The 23,933-nt window shown below is 35.6% G+C and overlaps 1 non-coding gene across 1 annotated transcript; it reads right to left on the bottom strand.

Annotated features, from left to right (window-relative positions):
- Positions 1–21,672: 21,672 nt before the first annotated feature.
- Positions 21,673–21,779, bottom strand: LOC141417638 (U6 spliceosomal RNA). Its single transcript, XR_012442289.1, has one exon. It is a non-coding gene; the product is annotated as a U6 spliceosomal RNA (small nuclear RNA).
- Between the last annotated feature and the right edge of the window lie 2,154 nt (positions 21,780–23,933).

The raw sequence follows: 23,933 nt of genomic DNA, 5'->3' as shown, positions 1-23,933 counted from the left end.
ACAGTAGAGGTTCTGGCTATGAAGTCTCCATCGGCCATGACACTTTTTGTGGCTTTCCTTAAATTAATTAATTAATCCTTTTCAGATGGATTAAAATGAGTTTCCTTTATAGTATTTGCCTTTTCTTTTAGGGCATTTGTGATTTATTTATGGTATTACAATATTTATAAAATTCCCTTTGGGACAGAGGCCCTTCTTCTTACTTTCTCTACCCTAATGTCTTTCTCATGGAATATCCTGAGTAGCTGCATGTGTCCTTTTGACACAATAAAACTACTAGGCTCTCCAAAGTAGGGCATATTGTTATTCTATTGCTCAGTAGTCTTTCTTAAATGTGGACTACTGTGGAATTCAGAAATATTCATAGGACTTGCTTTGGTCAATAAAATGTGAATAGAAACAATGCTTGTAATTTCTGGAAGAAACATTTACTCACTAAATGTGATTCCATGTTGCCTTTTACTATGTGAAAGGTAGAATAATGTTTCCCAAAGATATTGATGCTTCAATCCCAGAATCCATGCATATAGTATTATCTAAGGTGACAAGAAGACTTTGAAGAGTTGGTTAAGGGTAAAGACTTTGAGATGGGGAGATTATTCTGGAGGATATAATTGCATGAGTCTGTAAAGGCAGGGGATACTTACTGACTATGGACAGAGAGGAATGTGACTGAATATGAGAGTGTGAGAGATACCAGTGTCAGAAAGACTAGACTTGGCATTGTTGGCTTTGAAAGTGGGGAATGGGGGCAGTGATCCAAGAAGCATACAGATGTTCCTCTCCGAGGGCTGCCATAACCAGGCATCACAAAGTTGGTGTCTTAAAGCAGCAGAAATCTATTCTCTCCCAGTTCTATAGTTCCATAAGTATAAAATCATGAGGTCAACAGAGCTGTGCTCCTTCTGCAGACCAGAAGCATGGTTTCCTTGCTCTTCTGGTTTCTGCTCTGCTCTGCTGTTTTTTTCTGGCTTCTTTGGCTTGTAGTCACCTCACTTCAATCTCTGGCTCCATTTTATATCATCTTCTCCTTGGTGTGTCTTGTAAATCTTCCTTTGCCCCACTTTTATAAGTGCCCACCCGGATAATTCAGGAGACATTCCTCCTCTTTATATCCTTAACTTAATCACATGTAATGTAATACACTTAAACATACCTAGCAATATTCCTGTATCTTGGAGGTTAGGATGTACACATATATTTTGGGGCCACCACTCAGCCCACTGCAGTGGGTATCCTCAAGAAGTTGAGAAAAGTAAACCTAAAGCCTTTCCTTTGTCCTAAAACCTCCAGAAGAAATGTAGTCCCACCTAGCCTTGATACTAGCCAGCTGAGACCTGCATTGGGTTTAAAACCTATGCAATTGGAAGAACAGAGATATGTGTGGTTTGGGGTCACTAGGTTTGTGGTTATTTATTGCAACAGCAATACAAATGAAGATATTATGTTCTGGCACCTGACTGTATCTCAGAAGGAAGTTGTGTCATGTATCTCCACTATGCAGTAGTGAAGACTGTGGAGTTATATGGACATGGTCTTGAGTAGCCAACTCTTGTTATAACCTTCTGGGTTCTGAGGTGTCTTATGACTGCAGCCTGACTGAGTTCATCTTAGACAAAAATACTAAAAGCCTCAAAGAATCTGGAGAGTTTAAAAACAAATCATGGGATTTGAAAACAATCATGTGTAAGTTTCAAAATGGCTTTCCTACTCTTCATAAGACATTAGAGTAATCGTAATCATTTTGGTCATTGAATTTATTTTATAAGGTGAAGATAAAAGTAATTGAATAGTCAGTTAAGTTTATATATAACATTTTGTGAAGAATTTTCATTGTGCTTAAATTTGCTGCAATAATCATTATTCTTTTCAAATATTGGGTTATTCTTAATGATCTTTTTTTAAAAATAAATATTTCCCAATTTATTTTGTTCAATTCTCTCTCCCTAGCCATGTGTACTTTGTTTCTTGAAGAGTAATACAGCTCTTGTCTGCATTTGGAACAGAGCTAAGCCTCTACAATGGCATGATTATTGCACATTTGATTTGATTCTGTTTCAAATATCTCCTCACATACTTTTTTGGGTATCAATAAGGATACTCCACTTAGCTAAAATCTCTGTTTTCATCACCTTTAGAAATGCCTTTCTTTTGATTCTCAACCTTCAGAACATTTCCCAAGACAAGGTGACCAACATGCAATAATCCATTATTATTGCTCTTCATGCATGCAAGGGTATGAAATAATCCATTCCTTATACCTCAGGGAACCATTACTATCATCTTTCCAAAAAGTATACATTATTCAAGACTTGATAAAAATATCGCTGAATATAGCAATGAAAAATCATTTTCCTCCCTATGAAATGGATGTTTTACATTCTTCGCTTTACAGGTACTTTTTGATATGCTCATGGGAAAGGAAAGTTCAAGTCAATATATTTTAATTATGGGAGCATCTATAAATATTTATGTAAGATTTTGTATACCAAAGATATTTTAACCTGTACTTTGCACCAATAGTTCTTTTTTAAAGCACATTTATTTTTCTAAAGCATTTAATGCTGTGACAATATTTCTGATGCATTCATTATTTTGTTTTTAATGAATGTTTTGAGTTCTATTTATGGGTATTCACGTATACATACATATGCATCCATGAATTTAATAAAAATGAAGCAGTAATAGTACTTCAACTCACTGGAAAATAAAAATATAAATTTCATTTCATAATATACATTCAGAAGAATGTATTTTTGTTTCCAGTTGTGGCATTTTCATCTTGTGTCTTCTTTCCAAACATTGATATTGATAATTTATAACAACCAAAACCAGTAATTGAAAAAGATAGAAAAAAATATCTTAGTTAGTGTACTTCTTAATACATGAGACATAAAGTTCTTGCAAAAGTAATGAGAAAAAAGTGAGAAAGTAGAGTGAAAAATGGTACTGCCAATCAATGGAAAATGTCACTCACTTGGTCTAAACATAGTTCAAAAAATGACATTTTGGGAGAAAATAAAAGCTGTCATTCCTGTACAAATTTCTTATAGAGTTTGAGTCAATTTGGAATAAGATGCTATTGAAAGAAATTCAGTTCTGAATGTCCCATAGGACCCAGGCATGATTAATTAGTTACATTTAGCACAGCTGAAGACAAGTTTATGAACAGGCGACTGTATGGTATTTGAATTGACAATATCAAAGTGGCAGTCGGGTGATTTAATTGCATTCAATCAGCTGCTGCATGAGGCATCAAATACCTACTTACATGTTTGTAACCTCTGCTTGCATGTGTTATTTCAGTACATTGAAGTGGGGTGGAATAAAGAACTAAGAGCTGATTGAGCATTCTTTGGCAGCTGTTAAGTCTTAGTAGACTGAATTGCATGGCTATTATGCAGACTCTCAAAACATCAGGATCTATCAGCTACTGACACTATTAAAGGAAAAATAAGCCCAGAAGCATCTACATTTTTGCCATTAATGGAAAAGGGAAGCATACAAGGACATTTGCATTATGTAGACTGTTCATAATATTTAAAAAAGGATTTAGTCCAGAAACACAGTCAAAATCTCCCATGAGCTACAATTACCTTCACTTACAGTTTAATGTCTATAAACAAATTCATTTGGGACTTTTTATATATTCCTAAACTAGGAAAATGTTTTTCTTAGCATGCTTGATGGTATGTGTTTTGTGTTATAGGCACATTGTAGACTTATTAGTGAAAATAATCCTGAGTTGGTTAAGGATCGGAGGACTAATTGATTCAAAAATAATTGATTGATTTTTTTGAAGTGTACAGGATCTATAGGAATATTTTGAATGAAAATGCTCAATCCACGAATAGTTAATCAATTTTTACCATGCCAGTATTTATGGCCATTCTGTGTTTTCTGTTAATATTTTCTGTTCATCCTTGCCTTTTGTGCATTGGAAAGAGGAATAATGATTTCAGGACCTACAAGAATGTATGCATCAAATATAACCAACAGAAAATTCAATGTTCTAATAATCACTGGCATTCTAATGAAGAACATGTCTACTCTTTTGTCATTCTCTCTGTCTCATCAAAGAGAGAGTAGTAGTGAAAGAAAATTGAATTTCCTGCACATAAATCTAACAACATGATGTTAACTTGTTTATTTCCAACCTGTCCTAACACATACTCTGAATTGCTAGAGCCACTGGGACAGCACTGGGGTGAGGTGAGAAGGGGGAGGACTTAGATTCAGTGTGGAATAGTAGTGGTGCCTGAAAAGGACCAAATTTACATAAAATGAAAACACCTTTTGAAAACATTTATTATAAAAATTTCTAAGCATACACAGATAATTTGAGAACAATATAGAAAACCACATGACCACACAACTCATAGTCTCTAGCTATGGACATATGGGTAATTTTGTTCCCTGTATGTCTTCTAACGAGGTTCAAGACAAGTGACTCCAAAATGCAGCACTTGGGCATTTGAGGACATTTGACACTGAGCAGAAACACAAGGGTCACCCTTAACAGTCTCCTAATTCTTTCTCCCTTGAAGAAGACCATTAAATATTCTCAAACCTTCCTCTAAATCATCTCATAAGCTCTTCCTTCTGTGAGGAAAGGCACCTCCATATCCTTGAATACACTGGGACACCAAGAAGAATCTGAGCAGACACCCTGATGAGTACCCCTAATTTATGAGCACCAGATCACACATCCTTTGCTTAGTCATACTTCTGCAGTTTTCACTGACCTTGATCTAAAACACAGGGTTTTCTTGTTTTGGGGAACTTTATCTTTGAATGCTTCAGTGTCACATGAAACTTAAATAATCTGCCTTAGAAATAAACCTTGTGAAGGGTGAGACAAAGGTAATCCCTTTTATTATCAACTTTTGCATTACAATAACAAAATACCTCACATTGCCTCCTTGTCAAATAAAGAAAGGTTGACTTAGCTTACAGTTTTGGAGTCTCAGAGTTCAAACAGGGTATTGTGGGTTCAGTGAGGACCAAGTACTGCCCCTTGGCTGAATCATTTCATGGCAGGATGGCAATGGTGGGACTGTGTGTTGGGAGCAAGCACATGACTACATGTCAATCTAGGTCCAGAGGAGGGAGGATGTAGCCCAGGGTACTTCTACAATGAAAGCAATGCCCCCAGTGACCCCTACAAGGCCCCACCATGGCTCCATTTGTGGGACGCTTCCTATATGCTAACCATATATCCATGTTTTTCCCCTGTTTAATATTTTAACATGATTCTGTGATTTCAGTATAACACACAAATGTTTCAGAGTATATCTCTAAGATACAGCAGTTTTTCTAAAAGTACACAATAATACTATAATATAAAAATTATTTCTTAGTATTATCTAATATCAAGCCCCTTTTCAAATTTTCTGAGTTGGATTAAAATATATTCCTATAGAATTTGGTTGAATCAAAATGAAAGTAAGGTCAACATATTAGATTTGATCTCTCTCTCTCCAGCCCCCATGCCCCTCTCTGGTTTTTAACACAGTATCTCACTATGTAGCTGAGGTTGACTTGAAACTCACAATCCTCCTGTCTCAGCCTCCCCAGGGGTTTAGATTAGAGGCCTGCTCCACCATGCCTAGCTTATGGCTCTTAAATCACTGTTAAACTGAGTAGTTCCTAATTCCTTCTTGTTTCCATTTACTTGTTGAGAAAACTAGTTCACCCTGCCTGATTCATCCAAATGAAACATTTGGATGATATACCTCCTTGGATCTTTTCTTTTTCCCTTGGATCTTTTAACAAATTCCTCCCCCTGCCTGCAAGCTGGTGGTACTAGCTAGAGGGCTGGCAAGAAATTTTGCAGGGTGGTGTTTTACTCTTCTGTGCCTCACACGAGGATCCCTGTAGCTCATTTACTGTACTTACATCACACAATCCAGTTATGGTAATGACAAGAGAGCTTACAACCCATCAAGAATCCGAATGAGAGCTCTAGAAAGTCTAGACAATTTTTTTAAACCCTGTTTACATATTTCCAAGAGATACATATCTCTAGAGACAACCATTAGCAGGAAGGCAAGGTTGTTACATGAGGCTACCAAAAAGAGGGGAGTTGCCAAGATGCAGCTTCTTCTTCCTAGATGCCATTTACCAGTTTAGCACAAAAAAAAGTTTGAGAATTCAGACTATGCACAGAGATGAAGATGCTTTCACTATGGAAAGACAGAGAAAGGAGCAAGGTGTCAAAAGATGAAGACCTGATCAGAATATAGGGCCAGCATTCTTTTAAAGAAATTTGTCAAATAGTGAAATAGCGTAGGATGGCATGCTAATAATGCATTAACCTTTTGAAAATCAGAACAGTATTTCATCATCCTTGTGGTAAGAATGAAAATGAAACATCAAGACCTGCTTAAGAGAAGGGCAATGTCTGTGCACACAGTCCTCATTTGCAAGTTGGGTGGGATTCACACTGGTTGCAGGAAGCACCAAGGTAGATGGAAACTTAGCAAATGTGTAATTGAGCCCAAGCCATGGAATGACCCCTCACCCTTGTGTCTGGAAGAAAAGCAAAGAGTGAATATTTGTGGAAGAAAACAGCATCATTTTAGTCATTGCTTATACAAACAGTGGGCATCCAATTAATATTACAAGATAAATAATATATTAAAATACAAAATACAAAAAGTAAAGAAATAGACCCAGAGTTAATTTAAATACGAGATCAGCAACATGTAAACATGTCTCACCTTATTATCTGTAAAACTTAAAAAAGATGGAGAAATATATCCAAACATCTCTACATTCACCAAACAGAATTAATAAAAATGTCAAATGAAAATTCTGAAATCTAAAGATGGATTAGATAAAATTATGCATTCAGTAAATGAATTTAACAGTAGATTGCATGTAAGAATATACCATTTGCAAAGAAGTGAGACACATAGAGAATATCCAAATTTAAGTGCATCAAGAAAGAAAAAAATACAAAAAATAGAATAAGTGGTATGTGGGGAAATTTTAAGTTGTATAGTTAAGGTATCAAAAGAGGTGTCCCCCAAAAATTATGCAGGAGAACAGAGATAATGGTTAAAAGTTTTGATACAGTGAATAAAAATATTCATCCACAGAGTCAAGAAGTTGTGTAAATGTCAAGCAGAATAAATAAAAAAGAAGGAATTACAGTATCACAAAAGTGTTGAAAGACAAAGAAAAAGAGAAATCCTTACAAATAGGTAAAGAAAGGCACTTTGTTTTCAGAAGAGCCAAGGCTGATTCTTTGGTAAAAATGATAATAAATCAGAAGACAACAACAGTCATGACTGCTCACAAAGAAATCCATTCACATTTAACATGGAAAAGCTAAAACCCTAATAGGAAATAAAGATGCTTTCAAAAATTAAATAAGAAAACCTTCTAAAGGCAGTAATTCTGTGGGAGAAAAATAGTTGAAGATTTGAATGCAGAAATACATAAAGAAATAAAAAACTGCAGAAAAAATGCCTGACTCCAATGTAATGAGAGTATGTGTCAATTTGAAACACTACTGAAGTAATTATAGTAATTATGTAAGCCTAGGGAGGAGTTAAGCAGAATTGCAGTTTTAACATACTCATCTGGTTTTCTCAAATGACTGCAAAATTATTATGGAAAATAGTATCTGAACTCAAACAGAACTCAGCAAGATAAAGTGTTGGCTGAAAACAAAAACTGTAATTTAAATGAATAATCATAATGATCTATATTCTGGTCATCTGAATTTCTGTAGGGCTCTTGAGAGTGTGTGTTCTGTGTAGTTCATAAGATGTCAACATCACCCTTTTAAATGGCCTTGGGCATGACAAGAACAGCAAACTATATGTGTGATTAAATGTAATTGGAAATAATGTTTTATATATCTCAAAATAGATGAGATTTCCATTGTATTCACAATAAAAATAGAAACAACATTATTATGGTAATTAACCTGATGTGATCATTGTCCAGTATATACAAGAATCAAAATATCACATGTACCTTATAAATGTATGCAAATGTTATATATCAATAAAAAATTAAAACAAGGAAAAAAAGGACTACATTTTTAAGATTCTGACATCAGGGGGAACAAGTAAAAATTTTTTTAAGGATCCAACAATTAAAATTCAAGAAATTTAAACATACACTAAATTAGAAAGAGTGAGATTTAGTCAATAAAATAGGAATGTGGAGAAAGTGGATTTTGTCCTTTACACCGTACACAAAAATCAACTGTGAGTTGATTGAAGATCTTCTTATTAGAGGTTTGCTCTTTTTGCCCAGTATTGCCTTATCTATCTATGGTCTTTTGTGTATTCAAATGAACTTTAGAATAGATTTTTCAATCTCTGTGATGAATCTCTGTGATGAACATGTAGATTGCTTTTGGTAGTATAGCCATTTTCACTATGTTGATTCTGCCAATCCATGAGTACGGGAGATCTTTCCACCTTCTGTAGTCTTCCTCGATCTCCTTGTTCAGGGGATTGTATGTAGTTCTCCTTGTAGAGATAATTTATATCTTTTAATAAGTTTACTCCTAGATATTTGATTTTTTTAAGGCAATCATAATGGAATTCTTTTCTTACATTCTTTCTCAGTTTCTTCCTTGTTGATGTATAGAAAGGCTACTGATTTTTGTAAGTTGATTTTATATTCTGCTACATTGCTGTAGCCATGAAAGGTATCTAAGAGTTTTGGTGTGGAGTTGTTTGGGTCTTTGAGGTATAGGATCATGTCATCAGCAAATAGAGATAATTTGACAATTTCTTTACCTATTTATATTTCTTTCATTTCTTCTTCTTGCCTTATTGCTCTGGCTAGAAATTCCAGTACTATCTTTAATAGGAGTGTGGAAAGTGGGCATCCTTGTCTCACTCCTGGCTTTGGAAAAATGTTTTCAGTTTTTCCCCATTACATATGTTATTGTCTACAGGTTTGCCATGTAGTCTTTATAATGTTGAGGAACTTTTCTTCTATTCCAAGTTTTTTCTAAAGCTTTTATCATGAAGTGGTGTTGAATCTTATCAAAGGCTTTCTCTGCTTCTATAGAGATGATCAAGAAGTTTTTATCTTTGCTTCTACTAATGTGCTGTATTACATTCATTGATTTGTGTATGTTGCACCATCCCTGCTTCCCTGGGATGAAGCCAACTTTGTCATATGGTGATTGATCTTTCTGATATGCTGTTGGATTCAGTTTACCATTATTTTATTGAGGATTTTTGCATTGATGTTTATTAAGGGGACTGACCTATAGTTCTCCTTTTTGAATGTGCCATTGTCCAGTTTTGGGATGAGTGTAATGTGGCTTCATAAATGAGTTATCCAGTGTTCCTTCCCTTTCTATTTCATGTAAAACTTTAAGGAGTGTGGTATTAGTTCTTCTTTGAATGTCTAATAGAATTCAGCCAAAAATCCATCAGATCCTGGACTTTTCTTATTTGGGAGACTCTATTGCTTTTTCAATTTCATTATATGTTATGCACTCATTTAGGTGATTAAGATCATCTTGGTTTAGTTTTGGTTGGTCATAAGTATCTAGAAATTTGTCCATGTTGACAAGATTTTCCAATTTATTGGAATATACATTCTGGATTTGGACATTGGAATGACCCCCTGAATTTTCCTGGTGTTTATTGTTTTACTAATTTGGGTCTTTCCCCTCCTGATTTTAGTCGATTTACCAGGAGCTTTGCAATCTTGTTTATTTTTTCAAAGAAACTTTTCTTTGTTTCATTGATTCTTTGAATTTTTTTTGTTTTTTTGGGGTTTTTTTTGGGGGGTCACTATTTCATTAATTTTGGCCCTTAGTTTTGTTATTTGTCTCCTTCTGCTTGTTTGGGGTTTGGTTTGTTCTTGTCTTTCTAAGACTTTGAGATGTAGCATTAGATTTTTTATTTGAGATTTTTCTGTCCTTTTAATGTATGGACTCATGGCTATAAATTTTCCTCTTAGGACTGCCTTTACTGTGTCCCATAGGTTCTAGTTTGTGGTGTTTTCATATTCATTAGCTTCCAGAAACCTTTTGATTTCCTCTCTTATTTCATCTATGACCCACTGATTGTTGAGCAATGTGTTATTCAGCTTCCAATTATTTGCATATTTTCTTCAGTAGATTTTGTTGTTGAGTTCTAGTTTTAATGCATTATGATTAGATAGAATGCAGGGGGTTATTTCTATTTTCTTATGTTTGTTGAAGCCTCCTTTGTACCCTAAGATGTAATTGATTTTGGATAAAGTTCCATGGGATGTTGAGAAGAATGTATGTTGTGCCATTTTTGGATGAAATATTCTGTCAAAATCGGTTAGGTCCATTTGTTTATGGTGTCATTTAGTTCTAAGATTTCTTTGTTGGTTTTTGTTTGTATGACCTATCTTTTGGTGATGGGGAGTATTAAAGTCTCCCACTACCAATGTGTTAAAGTCTATATGTGCTTTTAAGTCCTTTAGTGTATGTTTGATGAAATTGGGTGCACTGATGTTCAGTGCTTATAGATTGATAATTGTTATTTCCTTTTGGTGTATTGACACTTTTAATAGTTTGAAGTGTCCTTCTTTATCTCATTTGACCAATGTAAGTTTGAAGTTTACTTTGTCTGATATAAGTTTTGCTACTGCTGTGTGTTTTCAGGGAACATTGCCTTGGAAATTCTTCTTCAAGACTTTCACCCTAAGGCAGTGTTTGTTTCTGTAAATAAGATGGGTCACTTGTAAACAGCAGATTTTTGGATCTTCCTTTTAATCCTGTTTGCCAAACAGTGTCTTTTGATGGGGAAGTTGAGTATATTGACACTCAGTGTTAATATTGAGGGGTATGCCACTTAGTTGTTTTTGTTGTTTAAGCATTTGATTGTGTACAGTTGAATCAAACTACTCCCTGATTATTTGTCTTTTCATCTCCTGTGTGCATATTTCCTTATAGAGCCTTCTGTAGTGGTGACACGATAGTCATGTATTGTTTTAGTTTCTGTTTATCATGGAAGATTTTTAATTGCTCCATCAATTTTGAATGATAATTTTGCAGGGTAGAGTATCCTAGTGCTGAAGTTATTTTCATTCATTGTCCCAAACACCTCACTCCATGCCCTTCCTGCTTTAAAGTTTTCATTGAGAAATCTTCTGTCATTTTGATGGGTTTGCATTTATACATTATTTGTTTTTTCTCTTATAGCCTTCAATATTCTTTCTCTGTTCTCTATGCATGTTATTTTAATATTTATATGCCATGGAGAGTTTCTATTTTGGTCAAGTCTGTTTGGTGTTCTGGAGGCTTCCTGTACCTGAATGGGCAAAACTTTGTTACTATTTTATTATTCCTCCCTCCCCTTTCTTCCTTCCTCCCTTCCTTTCTTTCTCCTACCCTTCTCCAACCCTCCTTCCCTCCTCTTCCTTTCTCCCTCCTTTCTTTCCTACTTACCCCTCCTTCCCATCCTTCCTTCTTTACTCCTTCCCTTCCATCCATTCCCCTATCTTTCCTGCCTTCCTTCTATATGATCTTATCAAACATTTTCTGTCCCCCAGATACAGAGTGAGGGTAAATACATGAGTCTTAATATTCCTGTTTATTCTAGGTTCATTTAAGCATATGTTCCTGTGTGATGTCACATTAATAGTCACAGAGCTATGGATTTTTTACTCCTTCTCTGGGAGCTGTGTTTATAATTTTATCATCTATCACAAGACCTGCACACTAGAAGTAAGTTTTTAATATTCATCTTTCAAAACCATACCCTCTTGTAGCATAAAGCCAGAGGGAATACATATTAGCTGGATGCAACATGCATTGTAAAGACAAGTATCTGATGGAGCATGGGTCAGAAAATAAACACTGAGCCCCATTTTTGTCTTGGACAGTGGTGGCTCAGTCAGCATACATTGATTTTCTTTGTTCCACATTTTTCTCAGATGGAAAATGAGGGCATTCTTTCCTCCTGTGATTGTGTCAGTTGAAGTGATAAGGAGTTTGAAAATATTTTAAGCACAATAAAAAACATTTATTCATTATGCAGCCCTATGTCTACCTTCAGCTTAAGACAAAATATTCTGGACTTTATGTCTGGTGCCAGTGATACTGGTCTTATCTTCATTACACTCACTCACCAATGTTTTCTCCTAAAATAAAATAAAATCAATCATAGAGACATATTTTATTGCTTAATTTTGCTTTCTCCAGTTTAAAATTAAAATGTAAATACAGAGCTGAGGAAATCAAAACTTTTAAAAGCAAATCTACTCTGAGGTTATGAAAGCTTGATAGATTTTCTTCAATCAATGTTTCTAGTCTCAATGACTGGAAAATTTAAGATAAAGAGAAATAACAACCTTAAATTATGCTTTTCAGAATTTTGTCAGGCCTGTGTGTCTTATATTCCTTCAAGGTGTGAATGAAGACAACACCTTGGCAACACTGGGTGACTATCCTAGTCACTTTCCAATGTTCTCCAAACTTCTCAGTTTAGTATAGCATATACTCTTTGCCATTACTCTTTGCAGTTATTTCTATCATACATGCTGCATAAATTATTTATTTTCTAGCCTTTTGGTATTGAAAAGTTTGTTTCTGTGTAAAAATAGAATTTTCATTTTGAATGTTGCAATTTTAAGACATGTTTTGAGCAAATACTAATAGACTACTGCCATCTAAAGACACTAACTGTAAGGGACACATAAAAAATTAATGACACTTTTGGTAGTAAAATAATAGTAGTTAAATTTCAACTAAATAATAGTGTATCTCTTATAAGTTGCCAAGGTGTCTTTCACACTGAGGCAATGAAATTCTTTATTGTCTTTCTAAATTTGATAGAGAGCCCCTAATAATCCTGAACTTGTCAACTTGGTACTTTGGTTACACTTCATAATTATAAGTGAAGGGTCTTGAGATGGTTGTGTGTGAGATTCTAATATTCCCTTTTTAGTAACCAAATTTGACTTTGATTAAATCTAAATACTCATGAGAGAGAATTCAATATTTGGCCAAGGGAAGCTGTAGGAATGCATCCTGACATAACCCAACCGTCATCATCATAACTGCAATGGCCTGCCTGGTAACTCAGTCATGCAGCCCAACTCCTATCAGACAAATAAGTCACAGCCAGGCATTTTGTATTGATCAATGATATCTACACTATTTATTAAGTGATGTTGGACATGTTGATTGTCTTTGAGTGAGACAAGATAAATCCAGGCTGGCCATGGTGTACCTTTGTCCAGCCTGGCATATAACATCTTTCTACTTCTTGGTGTGTGGGGATCACCCTTCCAAGAGACATTTCTGAAAGTCTTCAGTAAATTGCACTCTTTGCAATCCTGGTTCTATCTGTCTCTCTCTCGCTCTCTTTTTTTCTTGGTCTCAGAGCACCTTCCATCTTGGGAGACAGATAGTTCTTACTCACCTGGATCAGGTTTTTTTGAACCAGAAGTAAAGAGATAAAGACACTAATTGAAGGGAAGAGATTAAAATGATAGATGGATGGTCTCAAGTGGCTCAGGATTGTAATCCTAGCTACTCAGCAGGCAGAGATTGGGAGGATCACTGTTTGAATCCAGCCCCAACAAATAGTTCAGGAGATCCTATCTTGACAAAAAAATTCACAAATAAAAGTATTGGTGGTATGGCTCATGTACTGAAAAAAAAATGATGGTTGGGGTCGGAGATGTTGCTCAGTGGTAGAACACTTGTCTAATTATTCAAGAGGTCCTGGGTTCAATTCCTAGCATTGGGGAAAAGAAAAGATAGATAGACACAAGGATTTAGTAAATTCTGCAGGTATTTTTCTTACGTAACTTTGAGTTTCTTTTTTGGAGAGCCATCTAGTGAAGCAGAAATCTGTTACACATGACAGACAGAGATAATCTAATCCAGAACTGATAAACAGTTGCCTGCAAACTTCAGAATACTTAAGAATACTACTTAGATATTGCTACTCAGACAAAAATGGAAAGTCAAATCTTATGGTCTCAGGAATGCTGAACATCTGGGTATGTATTCCCAGCTATTCTGAAGGTGAGTATTAAGAGGATAGCAATTTGAGGCCAGCCTGGGCAAAACATTAGTGACATCCCGTATTAGCTAACAAGCTTTGCATGATGATGAACACCTGCAATCTAAGCTATGTGGGAGGCATAGTAGGACGATCGCAGCCTGAGCATGAACCTGGGCAAAAACTTGAGACCTTTTCGGAAAAATAACTGAAACAAGACTGCCTGAAGGCTGAAGGCATGGCTCAATTGGTACAGTGCTTACTTAGCAATCACAAGACCCTGAGTTAAAAACCACAGGACTGTAAAAAAAAAGAATTTTGATATGGTGTACGTCATGGCTCACTCCTGTAATTTCAGCACTTGAGAGGCAAGGCAGGAGAATCAGGAGATCCAGGCAAGCCTGAGCTTCAGAGAGAGCTCAACCTGCCTCAAAAAACAAAGAATTCAAACATGGATATAACCTAGAATTTAATGGAACATGATACAACATTAATACTTTTCATTAAGAATTTTCTTATCTGTTTCCTTTTCCCCTACAAAACATGCTCATTTATGCTATCAAAAATAATTTTGATGCCACATATCATCAGCTCCTGGTGGGGATACAGCAGAAGTTCTATAATCTATGAAACCCAGAATTTTCAAATCTGGGAGAGGCAATACAATATGTGGAGTGAGCCTTCAGGAGGACAAAGCAGGGATTCAGGGGGAAGACTAGATCAAAAAACAAAAAGTCTAAGACCACCACCACATGAGGAATGCAAAATATACACTGATTACTTAAATGACACACCACAGTGCACACACCAAGACTCATTCTCACACAGACCTGTATGAGGATTTATCCTCTGATTTTAAAAAGTGGATCATTTGAAAGAGATTTAACTCTAACGAAATGTAACTCTTTACTCATTTGACTGCAAAAATCTTCTCTTGATAACGTAAGATTTCAAAAGAAATTTCTTTTTTTTTTTTGTCTTCACTAGGGTTTAAATCAGGATCTCCCACTTGCTTCTGGGCAGGTGTTTTACCACCTGAGCCATTTCTCCAGTCCTAGGCCATTTATTTTTAATCAAGTTTCTTGACAGAAATAAAATAACAAATTTTTCTTTTTTATTGTTTTATAGTAACTGCTTTGATCACCATCCCTGTTTGTCTACATAAGTTTACAGAGAAAATATGCACATCTGTCAGTTGATGTTAGTATGTGTGTTTACATTAAAATATAAGCATTACAGTTTCTATCTTCTCTCTCTCTCTCTCTCTCTCTCTCCCTGTGTGTGTGTGTGTGTGTGTGTGTGTGTGTGTGTCTCTGTCTGTCTTTGTTCTACTGGGAATTGAACCCAGGGCCTCCTGAATGCTACGCAAGCACTCTACCACTTGAGATATACACTGTAATTTTTTGGAATATATTCCCAAAGTGCATTATTATGCCTTAAAATAGCATATCAAAATTTCTTTTTTAAAATAAATTTCTATTATGATATAGTCATTATACAGGGGGGATTACATTGATGATTCTTATATTTTACATTGCCCCCATCATCTCTTCCCTTCAACCCCCTCCTTATCTTACCTAAAGGAATTGCAAGTGGTTTCTTAGTTCTGTTTCATATAGGTAAATAAAATCCATATACCTTATACAGTCACCTAATCTCCTTCATTAATTCTTCCCACCCCCCTAGTACCCCAACACAAACACTGTACCTAGTTTAAAGTCCTAGTTTTTGTTACTTTAATTTGTTGTTCAAAGGGGTATCTGAAGGTATGCCTTCTGAGGGTGTACTTTACTTTGATCTGTTCAACCCTTCCATTTCCCTTCCTTATGCCTTTACCTCCTATCTACCATTTTTCAACACCTTTCAATGCACATCCTTATATCCTCTACTTTCACATCTTATTTTATGCAATATTACTGATGCTCTGTCATTCTCTTTTTCTTTCCCTCCTTCCCCAAGTTCCATAGAGTAGTTCTACTGTTACAAACATGTTCTATATCTAAGTTTGTATAAGATCGGGCTTGTTTTTGTGTATATGTTTATCTTTGGATGTATTTTCCATTTATGAGAGAACACATGTGGCTTTTGTGTTACTCATCCTGGCTTAACTTCACTTAACATGATGTCCTCCATTTCCATCCATTTAACTTCAATCTACATGTCATTATTCCTTATAGCTGAGTAATACTCCATTGTGTGTGTGTGTGTATATATATATATATATATATATATATATATATACAAAATGTATGTGGATCAATTTCATGATCCATTCATCAGTTGAAGGGCACCTTGGTTGTTTCCAAAGCTTGGCTATTGTGAATAGTGCTGCCATGAGCATCAGTGTACAGGTGTCTCTGTTGTATCCTGTCTTACATTCCTTTGGGTAGATGCCCAAGAGTGGTGTCAGTGGATCATATAGCAGGTCTATCTTTAGGTTTTGAGGACTCTCCACACTGCTTCGCATAAGTGGTTGTACTAATTTGCATTCCCACCTATAGTGTATAAGAGTCCCTGTTTCACCACATCCTTGCCAGCACTTGTTGTTGTTATTACCCTTGATTATGGCCATACTAACCCGGGTGAGATGAGATATTAGTTTAGATTTGATTTGCATCTCTCTTATAACCAAGGAAGTTGAACACTTCTATACATATTTACTGGCCATTTATACCTCTTCCTTTGAGAATTCTGTGTTTAATTTATGTGCCCATTTCTTCATTGTGGTGTTGATTCTTTGGGGGTGAGTTTTTTGAGTTCCTTATAGATTCTGGATATTTGTCCCTTATCAGAGGAGTAGTTGGCAAGATTTTCTCTCATTCTGTGGGCTGTATCTTGAGTCTGATAACTTTCCTTTGCTGTGTAGAAGACCTTTAGTTTGATGCAGTCCCATTTGTTCATTAAACACACTGTTTTTATTGTTATGGATCTGTCATAGAGTTTGAAGTCTGGTATTGTGATGCCTCCAGCATTGGATTTTTTCACATTCCATAATTTTTTTGGGCAGTATTGTGGCTTGAACTCAAGGCTTTCACCACCACTCCACCAGCCCTATTTATGTGAAGGGTTTTTTGAGATAGGGTCTCATGCACTACTTCCCTGGGCTGGCTTCAAACTGTGATCCTCCTGAGCTCCACCTCTTGGGTAGCTAGGATTACAAGCATGACCTTACGTTCCATAATTTTTTTTAATTTTGTTTTTGCCACAGAGTCTCATTAACTTTGCTAGACTAATCTTGAACCTGTGTTTCTACCTCATGAGTAGCTGGGATTGCAAGCATGAGACATGAACCACTGTGCCCAGATTATAGTTTCTGATGCTTCAATTTTTCTTGATGACCATTTTACTAATTTGGAAAATACAATGGGATCATATGGCAATCTAAAATTATCAAAATCACAGCAATGAGATCAAACAACCATCAGGGTATGACTGTGCTAGGACATGCTTCCTAGCAGATAGAGGGTAGGTGTATATGTGAGCAGCTCATGACCTCACATGCAATGTATATAAAACAGTATGATGTGAAATGAAACCTTCATCATCATACTCCTCATGGACTTGTAAGGTCACAGGACTTTGTGCAAGCGTTATGTATCCTATATACTTGACTATCACCACCAAGGAACAAGTTTTACAGACTGCAGTGCACTCATGTACTTTCAATGGCTTCCACTTCAGGAATCCAGAACTGAGGATTCAAAGTCCAGCCTGGGAAATAATGGAGTATGTGGTTGCAAGCCATCTCAAATAGTTTGGGGAGTAAGTTAAAACTTACATAGAAGCATGAAAACAAAATATTGGTGTGGGCAGTACAAGGTCATGGGACACATCCTTGAGACTGTGAAGCAACCCATTTCTCCCTGAAGGCTCTTGACTGGGATACATCTGCTACAGCAGATTTCTTACCCAGTCCCTACCATGTGGGTGCAAATGGCTGGTAACTCACCCTCTCCAGTGAGGATACCTTTGATGGCAGGATCCACACTTCCCAGAGGGCAGATGATTCCCTCACTCCAGTCCAAGGTGTCCCATAGCATGTGAAGAGAGGAGCCAACCTGGCCTCAAAGAGAAACAAGTAAAGAGTTACCATCTATCTCCAGCACTTCCATGGATCGGGCTAGGGGCAGACTTTGCTTGAACCCAGAGCTTGGTTTATCTCTTATCCTACTTTCCCCTCTTGTTCTCATGTTTTTCCCATGAGAGCACTCAAATACACATTTCACTGTCTGCTTCTCATGTAACTAGCATAGACACCATTAATGGAAAATGTTATTCTTAGCTGGAATCTGGCCATAAGATAAGAACATCATTCTTCTACTGAGAAACAACTGTGTCACAAACACATTACTTTACCCTGCACCTCAAGAATGCAGATATTCCTGGGTTCTTATCTTGCCCTATCAGATAGGAGAAGTCCCTTTCTTGTTCTTTACACCCAGTGCAGAGCTGTTGTCATTGAGCATCTTAGCTCTTTCTTAACTTTCTTTAGTATCATGCTTTCACTGGACTTCTGGGGTTGTCCTCTGTTGCTATATGAAAAATGATCAATATACAGTGGCTTGAAACTATAAAACTTATTTTCTTACAGTTTCTATGTATCAGGTATCTGGACACAACTTAGCTGGTCACTTTCTCAGTGTTTCACAAGACTGCAATCAAAGTTTCCACAGGAAAAGGAGTCTTCCCTGAAAGTTGAGAAAACAATCCTTTCCCAACACCATTCAGATTGTCAGCAGAATTAATTTCTTCATTACAGGAGATTTTCTGTTAGAAGCTGCAAGCTGCCCTCCTCTCCTAGGGACTGACCTTGAATTTCAGTGGGGACTGCTACTACTAAGACCATACTCAACTCTTAGGACCATATTTTACTCCTAGGAGCACCATCTTTTCCTAGCACCACCCTCTACTCCTAGAGACTCTTCTGTACTCCCAGATGCTATCTACTCTTACAAGCAGAACACCATTCCTTGAGGCCCATCCTACTTTTCTAGAGACTGCCATCCATTTCTATAGACTGCACTATACTCAGTGTTTTCTTCCAATCCTAGAGGCCATGCTCTGTTATACTTAAAAGATTCTCTCAATTTCTAAACACCATCTTCTACTGCTAAAAGGCATCCTCCATTCCTAGAGATGAACCTGTGCTCCTAGAGACTGTCCTCCACAACCAGACACCACCAGCCATTCCTGCTGGCCCTCATCTTACTGCCTAGAGACTGTTCTCCCTTTCTTGCCACATGGCATACCACAGCAGAGACCATTTGTCCAGCCAGCCATTAAAATCTCTAATGAGATTGTTTTAGGAAGATGCAACTTTATATGATATACCATAATCAAAAGTGGCATCTCATCACTTTTGACATGCTCCATTGGTAAAAAACAGGTACTCAAAGAGTAGATCATGCATGCATGTGAATATGGGAGTTGTGGCAATTGGGTTTTACTTAATGTTCTGTCTGCAATAGATACAAACTGAGACTACAGGCCCTATCTATGACACAATCATTGAATAGGAAGAGAGGGAAAATGCTCAAAGTAGGTAGTCCCAAAAAGTATAACAATAGAATAAAAATAATGCCATGATTCCAACAAATGTCCCTCAGAACCAATTTAACTGAATAGTCTTCAAGATGCTAGGAGAAGTAATCTAAAATAAAATATATGACTTATAGCTACCTTAACCAGAAAAGAGGGGCCAACTGACAAAATCCATCATCATTTCTCTTGATATACATATTCCTAATTATATTATCAGTTATTTTTGCAAATTTGATGGAAATTGATTTACTATTTTGTTTTTTACGTGATGCTTTCTTGAAAAAAGATAATTAACTATCCCATGAATCTCAACTTTGTATTTTATTTTTAAAAATTTTAAAGATTTTATTTTAGAATAATCATAGGTGAAAGAAAAATTGACAGAAATACACAGAATGTTCCTACTCTCTTATATCTCTTAACCCCACACATGCATAGCCTTCCCCATCATCTTCATCCCTCTCCAGAGTGGTACACTTGCATAGTCAACTAGCCTTCATTGACACATCTCAACAAGGAAAGTTCACTGCTTCCACTAAGGTTCACACTTCACGCTGCATTTTCAATGGGTCTAGACAAAAATACAACACATAATGACATTATTTAGGGACTGAGGTTAAAGCACTAGCCTACAGGCTTTAGGTTTGATCCTCAGCACCATAAATAAATACATAAAAATATAAATAAATGAATAAATAACAATAATGGATAAATTCATGTACTGAGTTTTATATTATTATAAAACTGAAATAGCTTCAATGATAAAAAATATGTTCACTCTTTTTGGCTTGCTTTTGGATTTGAAAGAATAAAATATTGTCAGGAACTTACAAAAAAGTTCTGCAACAAAGAAGGTTGCATCTTTGGAATGGAAAGTAAAGTACAGGGAAGGAAGCAGAAGGTGGAGTGGGGAAAATTGCACTTTATCCTTGGCAATTAATTAACTTGGGTTTCATTTTTGATTACATATATGTGTTTTCTTTACTTTGCAAATGGTTAGAATTTTTTGTTGGTTGGTTGTTATTTCTACTGTTAAAGAATTTTAAATGCACAAGTATTCAATTTTTTTTATATATGTATATTCAAATCATGGAAGAAATTGACTGAAAAAAAGGGGAAATATTTTTACCCAGCTAATGAAATCAAAATGAGACAAATTACTCTCCTATATTTTCTCTTGGGAAGAGAAATTTTAAGCCATTTTCTTGGTAATATCAATCTGTATTAAAAATATCAGCAGAATTGTACCTGTCCAAACATTTGCATGATCTTCTGTATTTGTAAAGATTTGTGACACCACAACATCCAGAAAAATGTAGAAAACATTTTTCAAAGTGAAAAAGAGTAAAGAAAATATAATGTTTTACAGAAAGGGTATAAATACTAACAATAGTGGACAACAAACAGATTGGCCAGAATGGCAATATCAGACAGTCCTTATTGTAAAATTCAACTCCTCTAGCCCCAACTAACCATAACAGCTACTCTCATTGTGGACAAATCCGTATATATATTGTGAGTTGAATTGCCAATGTGGTTAAAATTTGAGTGTGTGTGTGTGTGTGTGTGTGTGTGCGTGTTTGTACACAATGACTGTGATATTTGAGATGAACTTTTATGTCAGCACTAGAGTCCTTGTGTTTGCTGTACCCCCAGGACTTTTTGCTTCTTTATTTTTTTTAGTGGTATTGTGGTTTGGGGTTTTGCTTATTTTATCCTTTTATACACAGGATGGCCTGGACCACAGTTCTCCTGTTTGTGTTTTCCTGCATAACTAGAATGACAAGTGTGTGCCACTGTACCCAGCCACTAGTTGTAATGCCCAGGGTGTCCTTGAACCCTGATCCTCCTGATCTCTTCCTCATAAGTATCTAGAATTACAGGCTTGAGCCACTGCATCTGGCCTGGGTGAACTTTCAAATAGCCCTTAATTTCACATTATATGCAAGAAAAAGTCATAATAATAGTGAGTTTGGATTGTATCCTCCATACAAAAGTTTTGTGAAAAAAGCCTTTTTGTGTATGGGCATAGCCTTTCCTGTCCACTGGTCAATTAATATGATTTTATTACCTTTCTAAATCCAGTGTTTATGGTTGTGTTTCTTGTTTTTCTTTTAAGGTAAATCCAAACACATACATTTGGATTTTTTTTTCTTTTTTTAAGAAACACTTCATAAATTTGAGTGTTATCCTTGCACAGGGGCCATGCTAATCTTCTTTGTATTGTTCCAATTTTAGTATATGTGCTGCCGAAGTGAGCACCATACATTTGGTTTGGATTTATTGCATTTTAATTTTATGCTGGTTTGCAAGCATTTTTATGTGACAAGTTAATTTATACTCTTTAATAGTGATCCCAGGGATTTGGAAACATCATTGTCTTAAACACTGAGGTTTATATCCTGTAACAAAGGCATAATGCAAATTAAATGTTAAGCACTATATTGAAATTTATCACATTCACACCATCATTTAAAGAACTTTAATGGAATTGCATAGGAATATTGCAAGAAATTGCTCTGGGTATGGTTCTACTACAAGAATTGCATTCCTAGTTTATTGTACGAATGAGTTTTAATTGAAGTGTCTGTTACAAGCTCTAAGTAAACTTAGCATACTCTATCATCTCTTAAAATTTAGGGGTATTTAAGGAGTATCTTAGTAAATCATTACAGCCTTTTCCCACAATGATGATAACATTTGTAATTTTGAATATACCTCTTCTACTGCCAGTTAGAGAAAGGATAAGAAAAAGGAGTTATTAGAAACAAGATTGTAGGATCTTGTGTGAAAATTTGAATGAGAAATTTCAGAATTAATACATAGCCAGCTATCTAAAATAGTTTTGTCTGTAAACTGCCTTAAAATAAGAAGCTTTTGCAGTAGAAATAATTTTTAAAAATAAGATGATAAATCATGACAAATTCAATTTGTCATTAAACTTCAGGAAACCTATGTGATTAAAAGAGAAGTGAAGGTAAAAATCAAATAGAACACTGCTATAACTATATCCCTGAGGAATAGAAATAAATCTTTCAAAAGACTAGCATCAAATTAAATAAAATAGTTTTTTCTTTTGTGTTATGTTCAAATTATTTAAACTTTAATAATGATGTCACATTATGTGGCAGAGACTGTTTAAATATTCACATGAATAATTATTTTTCAAAGCACACATTGAACTCTATGATCCAGAAACATGACTGTCTTCTCCCTGACACAATGTGAGTTTATCATGTACATCACAGTCACATAATGTAGCCTTGATAAAAACAGCTACATCTTCTGGGAAAGCAATTGTTGAAGATGGGAAGGGAATAGGTACCCACATCAGGTCTTAAAAGGAACCTTTTTGTCAGTTAGGAAAATTCACTTTGCAAGGAGTGAGATATTAACTTTTCTTATAAATGAGTATAAACAGGTATTACAATAGCTATTAAAAATAAAGTTGGTGATATTCAACCATGGTGGCTCATACATGTAACACCAGCTCTTAAGAGGCTGAGGCAAAAGGCTGAAAAATTTGAGACCAACCCAGGGCACATAGCAAAATTCTGTCTCAAAAAACCCAAAACAACAAAAAAAATGGAGTTATGTGTTTTAAATTGATTTGAATTAAAAAATATCTTATTGTTAAAATTTAAAAGATAAATAAAATGCTGATGATTTCAGAATTAAATACAGAATAATAAGGAAAATATTTTTAAACTCTGTAAGAACATCTGTAACAATTTATTATTGAAATCCACTGTTAATTTATTAATGATGTTAGATAACATGGAAATGTAGTACAAAGGAAAAGGACAAAAGAATTGGTATATTATATTGAAATTCTTGACTCTCTGGACTTGTATTAAATCTTTTGTAAATTACTTGAAATTTCCAATACACAGTTTCCTTTTCTATGAGATGGAATAATAAGGCTTTTTAATATAATCCTCAGGAGAATGGAATGAAATAGCCATATATATTATATTGCATTGTACCATAAACAGTTACCACATGAATTGTAGTTCCATATAACTTAAACAATCAAAGAAAAATGAGCTGAAATAAGATGAATTGTATTTTAAATAGCCTTGATTTACTCACTACAGAACTCGTTCTTAATAAAAAAAGTTAGTATCCATCTACTAAATTCCAGCCCGGAAAACACTGTCATTGTCAGCAGCTACTGACATCCCATTCATAGCCCTGGGCTCTTTGACCTTATCATTTGTGGTTGTCCCTGCATTTCACATCAACAGGCCACTCTCACAGTCATATCCAGACCCAGTCCAGACAGAAAGGGTACAATGTGCTAATTCCAAACCTTCCTCTAGCCAGTCCTCACCTCCTGTCTTTGACATTTCTGGTTCCTCTTGTGTCTTCCATTCTCTCAGCATTACTTAGATTTAATGGGTTAATATTACACTA

Source organism: Castor canadensis, chromosome 15 (genome assembly GCF_047511655.1).
Source record: "Castor canadensis chromosome 15, mCasCan1.hap1v2, whole genome shotgun sequence".
NCBI classification, from domain to species: Eukaryota; Metazoa; Chordata; class Mammalia; order Rodentia; family Castoridae; genus Castor; species Castor canadensis.
This window is presented reverse-complemented; position numbering and strand designations above follow the sequence as displayed.